The sequence below is a fragment of the Ovis aries genome, chromosome 25, assembly GCF_016772045.2.
Source record: "Ovis aries strain OAR_USU_Benz2616 breed Rambouillet chromosome 25, ARS-UI_Ramb_v3.0, whole genome shotgun sequence".
In the NCBI taxonomy this organism is placed as follows: domain Eukaryota; kingdom Metazoa; phylum Chordata; class Mammalia; order Artiodactyla; family Bovidae; genus Ovis; species Ovis aries.
The window spans coordinates 2,178,358-2,187,723 of record NC_056078.1 but is presented as its reverse complement, the minus strand read 5'-3'; the positions used below and the strand labels follow the sequence as shown (position 1 = coordinate 2,187,723).

General features: G+C 45.4%; 1 non-coding gene across 1 annotated transcript; it reads right to left on the bottom strand.

Annotated features, from left to right (window-relative positions):
• Nucleotides 1-2,603: 2,603 nt before the first annotated feature.
• Nucleotides 2,604-2,722, bottom strand: LOC114110876 (5S ribosomal RNA). Its single transcript, XR_003587049.1, has one exon. It is a non-coding gene; the product is annotated as a 5S ribosomal RNA (ribosomal RNA).
• Nucleotides 2,723-9,366: the final 6,644 nt, after the last annotated feature.

Genomic DNA, 9,366 nt, shown 5'->3' with positions numbered 1-9,366 from the left:
ACCTCCCAGAATTCTGGAAATAAAAGCAAAAGTAAACAAATGGGATCTAATTAAAATTAAAAGCTTCTGCACAACAAAGGAAAATATAAGCAAGGTGAAAAGACAGCCTTCTGAGTGGGAGAAAATAATAGCAAATGAAGCAACTGACAAACAACTAATCTCAAAAATATACAAGCAACTTATGCAGCTTAATTCCAGAAAAATAAACGACCCAATCAAAACATAGGCCAAAGAACTAAATAGACATTTCTCCAAAGAAGACATACGGACGGCTAACAAACACATGAAAAGATGCTCAACATCACTCATAATCAGAGAAATGCAAATCAAAACCACAGTGAGGTACCACTTCACACCAGTCAGAATGTCTGCGATCCAAAAATCTGCAAGCAGTAAATGCTGGAGAGGGTGTGGAGAAAAGGGAACCCTCCTACACTGTTGGTGGGAATGCAAAGTAGTACAGCCACTATGGAGAACAGTGTGGAGATTCCTTAAAAAATTGCAAATAGAACTGCCTTTATGACCCAGCAATCCCACTGCTGGGCATACACACCGAGAAAACCAGAATTGAAAGAGACACATGTATCCCAATGTTCATCACAGCACTGTTTATAATAGCCAGGACATGGAAACAACCTAGATGTCCATCAGCAGATGAATGGATAAGAAAGCTGTGGTACATATACACAATGGAGTCTTACTCAGCCGTTAAAAAGAATACATTTGAATCAGTTCTGATGAGATGGATGAAACTGGAGCCGATTATACAGAGTGAAGTAAGCCAGAAAGAAAAACCCGAATACAGTATACTAACACATATATATGGAATTTAGAAAGATGGCAATGACGACCCTGTATGCAAGACAGCAATAAAGACACAGATGTGTATAGCGGACTTTTGGACTCAGAGGGAGAGGGAGAGGGTGGGATGATTTGGGAGAATGGCATTGAAACATGTATACTATCATGTAAGAATCGAATCACCAGTCTATGTCCGATGCAGGATACAGCATGCTTGGGGCTGGTGCATGGGGATGACCCAGAGAGATGTTATGGGTAGGGAGGTGGGAGGGGGTTCATATTTGGGAACGCATGTACACCCGTGGTGGATTCATGTCAATGTATGGCAAAACCAATACAGTATTGTAAAGTAAAATAAAGTAAAAATAAAAATTTTAAAAAAAGAAAAAAAATAAAGGAAAATACATCCCCTAGGCATGAGGGCATGTCGGCCCAACAGAGGTGAAAGAAGAGACACAGAGATGCAAGGCCCCTTGACTCCTCTTTTTATATGTTTTCTCTCCTTCCTCTGGGCCTGCCCTACCTAAATTAGATTAGCCAGTACTGTTGATCTACCTGAGGTTCTCACTCAGTACCTCAGACCTCCTTCGTTCTATTTTCCCAGCTTTCCCTTCCTTGTCTTTAGTCACCACGATTCTGGGCTCCTTTTTTCTATTCTCATACATAACAGAAGAGACCGGAAGCCGGGTGTAAGGAGAGACAGAGACGGAAAAGACCTAGGATCACAGACTCCGAGATGGCGAGAGGGAGATGCAGACACACAGACAGACACTCACACAGGCGCGTGCGGGCTCACACAAACACGCACACACAGGCAGGGAGAGACAGAGAGAGGGAGACACAGAGCCACCGACAGAGAGACTGAAAGCGGGAGACGGACAGGGGACAGGGGATGGCATCTGATCCCAGACAGACAGGCTGGCACAGATCGTCACGCACCGCAGAGAGCGGCCCGTGCGCAAGGGAGGGGGCGTCAGCCTTGGGCCGGGCGAGCCCCGGCTGGACGCGCTGCCCTGGGGCTGGCAATCACCCGTGGGGACCCCAAGACTTCCTCGCAGCCGAGGTCTCAAAGGTCCCCTTCGGCTTGGCTCCCTGAGGCGAGACCCAGCCCCCGCCCCCAGGCCAGAGGGTGAGTGTGGGAGAGAGTGTGCGTGTGAGTGTGTCGGTGGGCGACGGTGGGGTCGGGGCGACTGGGGGGGGCCGGGTGGATACCCACAGTGGAGGGGGGAGGGTGTGGCGGCCGGGGCTTTGGAAGCCTGTGCGGTCCTCTTGCTGTCTCTCTCTCTCCCTCTTTCTCCGTCTCCCTTACTTGTGGTTTCCGGCTCTTGACCTGTCTGGGCTGCGGGGGTGTGTGTCTGTGTTTGGGGGGAGGGGGGCGGGCGTGAGGGTGTGTGTGTGTGTGTGTGTGTGTGTGTGTGTGTGTGTTGTGCGCCCGCGCCTGCGGGAGACCGCGAGGTTGCCTGCCAGGATGCGCCTGGGGGTGGGGCTGGGGCCCCGGCCCCGCCCAGAATTGCCTGAGGCCTGCCAAGGGAGGCCCAGACAGAGACCCCCGCGCCCCCGCCGCCGCCGTTCGTCTGGTTTCCTGGACGCCGAAAGCCGAGGGGCTCGCGGGCCGCGCGGAGGCAACCCAGGTCTGCAGCGGGAGTCGGGGCCCCGGCCAGCCAACCTGAGAGGGGCTGGAAGGCAGGCGGCGGCTCTGAGCGCGGTGGGGTGCCAGGGGCCAGCGGCAGGTGCGGCTTGCGGTGCGGCTGGGGCCGGGGGCTAAAGGAGAGGGGAGGCAGGGCAAAACAGAAACAACAAAAAGCCTACAGCACCCGGTATTCCCAGGCGGTCTCCCATCCAAGTACTAACCGGGCCCGACCCTGCTTAGCTTCCGAGATCAGACGAGATCGGGCGCGTTCAGGGTGGTATGGCCGTAGACGGAGGCGGCTGCCGCCAGGCGCCCTAAGAGCCCTGCGCTGCGCCTGCCTTTCGCTCTGACCTGCCGCCCGGGCCCGCCGGCGGCCGCAGCTCTCCAGCTCTGCACGGAGCGCGCGCTGCACTTGAGCTGCACCACCCGCGACCGGACTCCCGGCGGCCCGGTGGCTGGGCGACGCCACCCTCTCCCCGCACACCGCCACCTCCGGCCAGCACCCTCCTGGCCCTGCCCGGGGGACCGGCCTTCTGGGACTTTCGTTTGGCCGGTCAGGCGTGCGTTGGGGGGCTAGGGGGTCGGGTGAGGGGCGCGGAGGTCTCGGTGCTCTCCTACCCTGGCCTCCTCAGGCCCACCCCCTCTCGGTGCCACCCGCTACCTGCGCTATCCCATTCGCTGCCCAGGGCCACGTGGCACCGGAGATGTCTGCCTTTGGGACCGCAGCTGCCCGTGGCCCGTGGTCTTCTGAGCCTCCTGCAGGCCTAGGCGCAGCCCAGCCGGGGCCCTGAGCGCCCATCCTGCCTAGCACCTGCCAGGCATCCTGCCTGAGGCTTCCCTTGCACCCACGCTGTCCCCTCTGATCTCGGAAGCTAAGCAGGGTCGGGCCTGGTTAGTATTTAAATGGGAGACCCAATGGGAGTTATGAGCTCCTGACCTTTGCACAAAGTAGATGACAAGCCAACATATAGGTGATGAAAAATCTGTAGTGAAAAGTTAAATTAGATCTAAGTTCAAAGATTTATGGAGTAAAAGCAAGTCTTTCACATTAGCTTTTTTCCCCCATTAACTTCCATAATGCTTTTCCATTAGCATAATGCTTTCTTTTTATTTCTTCTGTTTCGTTGTCTATATCCATCTCTGCACCATAATGTTCTCTGCTTTATTATCTTCCCATAACGCTGATATAGGAGATAGATGGACTCCAGGTTAGACATTTACAACTAGCCTGTTTACATTTCCTGAGACAAGAGCTAGGTGGGCTCCAGTTGAGTCATTTACAATCAGCCTCCTGTTTGCCCTCTGAAATGGAAGTAACAACAGAAAGAGGGTAAATAGCCAGTGTTTGTCTCTTATAAACACTTTGATAGTCATGGCAAGTACAAAGAGGGACAAAATCCTGCTTGAATAGAGGATTAAGTGATCTCCCCTCCCCTCACCCCCTTTTGGGACAAGATCATGCGTAGAAAGGCTCCTTGTGGGTCAAAAGTCAGGCGACAATGTCAGGCCATAGTGAGTCTTGCTTCTACCAGAAGCCTCCTCTTCGAGATCCATCTTAGCTGAGGGGTGTGTGCACACCAGGGGAGAGTCCCAGGATAGGTCAGATGTGAAAAAAGAAAGCAGAAATTTGACAGAAAGGAAGACAAAGACCCAGAAAAACTGGCCTATATAAATGATTTAGCCATCTCTTTATTGCGCTCCTTCTCACCAGGGAGGCACCCATAACCTTGCTCTCCTGGTGTGTATCTCCGTCTTGCTTCTGACTTAACTAAACCAACTGTTTCTCTATGTTCTTTCCCACGTGTTGCTGTGCTGTGTCTTTAATAATAAACTTTGTACCTGCACTTACAGTTTCTGCCTCCATGGAAAATTAGCTTCTAGCCTCTAGCAGTTGCTCGCCTGGTGGCTAGGATTCCTGGTTTTAGTTCAGCTACCCAGGTTCAGTTCCTAGGCAGGGAATTAGATCTCACTTCATGCCACCACTCACTGCTGCCTTGCTGAGATCTACTCAATTTTTATCAAAATTTAATCTATATCATATGAATTTTTGCGACTAATTTGTAACTTTTAGAAAAAGGACTTCTTGGGTATTAACATACTGGTATTTCCATAAAGAGGAAATACTTCTTCCCTAAAACTGCGTTAAGAAAATTTGAGCTTAAGAAAATATGTTTTGATGTAGCAGAATTATTGTTTCATCTTTACAAACCAGCATTTGTTAAATACTTAACTGCTAATAACTGTTTAGGATTCCCTGGTGGCTCAAGTGGTAAAGAATCCACCTGCAATGCAGGAGACCTGGGTTCGCTCCCTGGATTGGAAAGATCCCCTGGAGAAGAGAATGGCTATCCACTCTAGTATTTTGGCCTGGAGAACTCCATGGACTGTGTCATCCGTGCGTTCTCAGAGTCGGATATGACTGAGAGACTTCCACTATTCACTAATAACTGTTCAGCCTGAAATAAGAACTTTCAAAAATCTTTGGACACAGATGCTCTATGTCCCCTCTGCAATTAATATTTTGCATGTACTTTTAGGTTATATTTACACAATAGGCACAGAACTCTTTTATTATGCATTTTATTTTCATATAAATTAACATCCTAGAAAAATTAAAATAGAAACACTAAATACAGTATTGCACGTAGCAATCTCTGTTAAATGCCCCATTATATCATCAAAGTTCATATACACATGGAGGGACTGAAGGAGACAGGAAGATGCAGAACAGCAACCCGAGAGCCACTACTGTGTCTGTGCACATCAACTACAGACTGAAAGGTAAGGACAGTATTTTACACAAATAGAAACATAGATACAATTCAGTTTCTTTGTAAGTTGCTTCCATAATTGGTTTGCAATAGCAACATATTCTCCCCTTTATTCATAGCCATACCCCAGGACATATCACTTTTAAAAATCTATTAATGTTAGACAAAGCCATCACAATGCTTCAGGAGTGACTTAAAGAAAACCCCAATCAAGTCACAATACTCAGGCAGGTGGGTTTAATGAACAAGTCCTAGGTAGATATCAATCCATCTAAAAGTTACTCTTTTTTTTTTGCCAACAGTCCATGTTTGGCCATTTTATGAGGATCATTTAAAAGTACTGTGTCATTTTCTTTGAGAAGGGCAATGGTAAAAGTTACCGAGAGGCACAACTGTGGTTTAATTGACTTTTGCTGCTGACTATCTTTATATAGGTCCTAAAGGACATGGTTGATAAAGGCCCTCATTTAACTTAAAATTATGATTCCTGCCTATATTAAATGATGTATAGAAAGGGTTTTACTTCTGATATTTTTTTTTCTATTCATTGTGTGATTAGTAAAAAAAAAAAAAAAAAAAAAAAGGATAATCTTCTTTCACAAATATGTAGTTACAGAGACCTACCCAAGAGCTGGGAAAGCCTTATCTATGACACATATAAATGGTACCTCAATTTTAAAATAGAAAATTTATATGTAGATGTGAAACTGATACAAACAAGTCACTAGAAATATCATGTTAACCATAAATCTAAATGCAGTGACGTGGAGTACTGGTCGTCAGGAGAAAGAGCGTTTCGCTGTGACAGGGAATATTCTCACAACAATAAGTTGGAGGTTACTGTTTAGCATGTTCAGAATTAATGCAGATACTGCCTCTTACACATGCTGTTTTGGTCTATTGGTAAAATACCAGAAACTTTCAAAAAGAAAAGGTGTCACATTCTCCACTGGCCTACTGCTTTTGCATTTTTATATGAATACAGTGTAGAATTCAACAACCAGTAAACTGGAAAACATAAAGATTATGCAAGAAGCCAAGAAGAAAGGTGATCAAAATGATGAGCTTCCTTCCTGCCCTCAGGCGGGCTGAATTCTGTGGAAGCAGCTGCAGTGACTCATTTTTGTTCTGCTTTTCACTGGTCAGGTTTTCATGCTTATTTTTGCTTTCTGAAATAAATGCACCAGGTAAGAGAAATAGTTAGAAGGTATAACTTTAAAGAATGTATGGAGTTTAGAATAGTATTTTCATTTGGATCAAATTCTTTGAGAAAAGGTTAAAGACCCACAAGCTCATAAATGAAAAAAGATAAAAGTAAAATCTATTTATCTCAGAATTGTTATTAATGTTTTTGAGGGAAAAAAGGGTTTAAATTTAGCTTCTAATCGATGTGAAAGAGTATCAGCTCATCTTTCTCATTTTCAGTCTTATGTACAAACACATAAATATGAAAATTCAACCTTCATCTCATTGTTGCTGCTAAATCACTTCAGTCGTGTCCAACTCTGTGTGACCCCATAGACGGCAGCCCACCAAGCTCCCCCGTCCCTGGGATTCTCCAGGCAAGAACACTAGAGTGGGTTGCCATTTCCTTCTCCAATGCATGAAAGTGAAAAGTGAAAGGGAAGTTGCTCGGTCGTGTCCGACTCTTCGAGACCCCATGGACTGCAGCCTACCGGGCTCCTCTGTCCATGGGATTTTCCAGGCAAGAATACTGGAGTGGGGTGCCATCGCCTTCTCCATCATCTCATTGTTAATGTGATTTAATTCTCATCTATGACTCAGATGGTAAAGAATCTGCCCACAATGTGGGAGACCTGGGTTTGATCCCTGGGTCAGGAAGATCCCCTGGAGAATGGAATGGTGACCCATTCCAGTATGCTTGCCTGGGGAATTCCATGGATAGAGGAGCTTGGCAGGGTATAGTCCATGGGGTTGAAAAGAGTTAGACACAATTGAGTACTAACACACTTTCATCTCATTGTTAATGTGATTTAATTCTCTTCTATCCTTATAACAGCATAATTGTGGTTAGTAAATAACTATTCCTCCTCATTCTATACATGTACTTGAAGATTTACTTTCATCAAAAAGACGGAACATAAACCAAACCATAATATAATACTTGTTGTTCAATAAGATTTTGATACAGAGAAACGGAAGGGAAAATATCTTTTAAATGCAGATATAATTTCTAACTTTTTCTAAATAAAGCTGTTTAATTGTGGCCCAATTTGGGTTATTTGAGTATCTTCCATTTACGCTATACTAGATGAACTCAATTCAAAATGCTATTTGAAGGTCTAACCCAACTTTTCATTTAAAATAGCGTTTACTTACTCTGTAGTGCCAAGTGATAGTCCCTGAAACATTCAACAAAACGTAAGACAGCATCACATGGACGCATCACGTCCACCAAACCCTTCCCTTCCTGGTGCACAACCTGGTGTTTTATCTTGAAGGGAAAAATGAGCAAAGAGGGAACAGCTTGGCTTGTTACACTTGGCTGTGGGCTGGCAGCTGCTGGTAGCCCCCTGTGTGGCCTGAGCCCCTGGTCTGAGCAAAGAACAATGCTGCACCTGGCACTCCCTGTGTTAGGCCCCAAGGGTGCTCATGGGATTACAACAGCTGTGCTGTGACCCATGTATGATGAGGAGAGTGAAATATGGCCCCCAACTCCACCAGCAGCCCCCCACATATATGCACCCCCTCAGTGGACCATCTGGATGGTTAGGCTTTGAATGCTGAACACTGAGATTCTTTTAGCCTCTGGTTACAGGCAGAAGGAAAAGCAGATTCTCTAAGTTGGAAGCTCACTATTTGTTCAAACTTAAGAGGAAGATGATTAAAATATTATTAGGTGGATTTGTATATTCTGAGAAGAGTGTTTAAAAGCCAGAGAAAACCACAAATCAAAAAACAGAATAAATACTTGCAATTCCAGTCATGTCTTGGTTTTATTTCATAGGGTGACTTTCCCTTTTTCTGCCTACACACCTCTTCAGCTTCTTTTACTCTAGGCGGGGAGAAAACACAGATATAAACAAAGACAAAGATCACTACAGTCCATCTATAGTAGGTGAGCAAGTATCATGAAGGATTTGATTTATCAGAGAAAAATAATACCACATACACAGGAATGTTACCTGATACTTGATTTAAAAACATAATAGAGCTAGAGGTGAATTCATCCAGTGGCTCTTAACTTGGAATCAAAGAAGTCTGAATGGAATAGGACACAAGCGCTTTTATACTTTTAGGCATACTAAAGGAGTCTTACACACAGGAAAATAGTCTTACACACACAAGAAATAGCCATCATATTCAGGTGAGGGTGCTGAGATTGGCTCCATTACGTGAATGGGGATGGCGCTGTATAAATAAAATACAAATCAGAAGCATTAGTGAAGTAAGCAGTATCATATAAGAACTCATGTTTATTTAAAATGATCTCAGATTCAGTTTCCACATTGTTTCCCCAGGCAAGGAAATCTATACAATGAATACTTGGGACAGGTTCTCTTTGTTTTGTTTTTCAATTGAGCTTCATCAAGCATGGGAACCAGTCATTTGAAAACAGAAAATAGAGACTAAGCAGTAATGTTTGAACACATCTAGGATTTCCTTTTAAACACATGCTTCAAGGAAAACAGTACTGAATGTACCAGAGGAACAGTTAAAAGAGGACATCATTGGAAGGGAGGTTGCACAGCAAGTCTGGCCCTGCGGTCTGATGCTGGGGCAGCATCTGCTCGCTTGGCCCCCTGTGTCCCGCAGGGAGGACAAGGGCTCAAGAATGCAGAACAGTTTCACTACTAGGACTGCCCAGAGCTGCTGCAAAGATCCAAAAAGTTTTACTTTAAGAGTTCTTTAGAGGGCTTCCCTGGTGATCCAGTGGCTTCTCCCAATGCGGGGGCCTGGGTTCAATCTCTGGTCAGTGAACTAGATCCCATACACTGCAAGTAAGAGCTTGCATGCCACAGTTAAAGATCCCATGTGTGGCTACTAAGACCTAGTGCAGCTTTAAAAAAAAAAAGGTACTAAAAGTTCTTTATAAAATGCTATAAAATGTTATGAATGATTGCTTCTAAAAAGCAAATAGTAAGAAATATGTGTGTTAGTTGCTCAGTTGTGTCCGACTCTTTGTGACTCCATGGACTATAG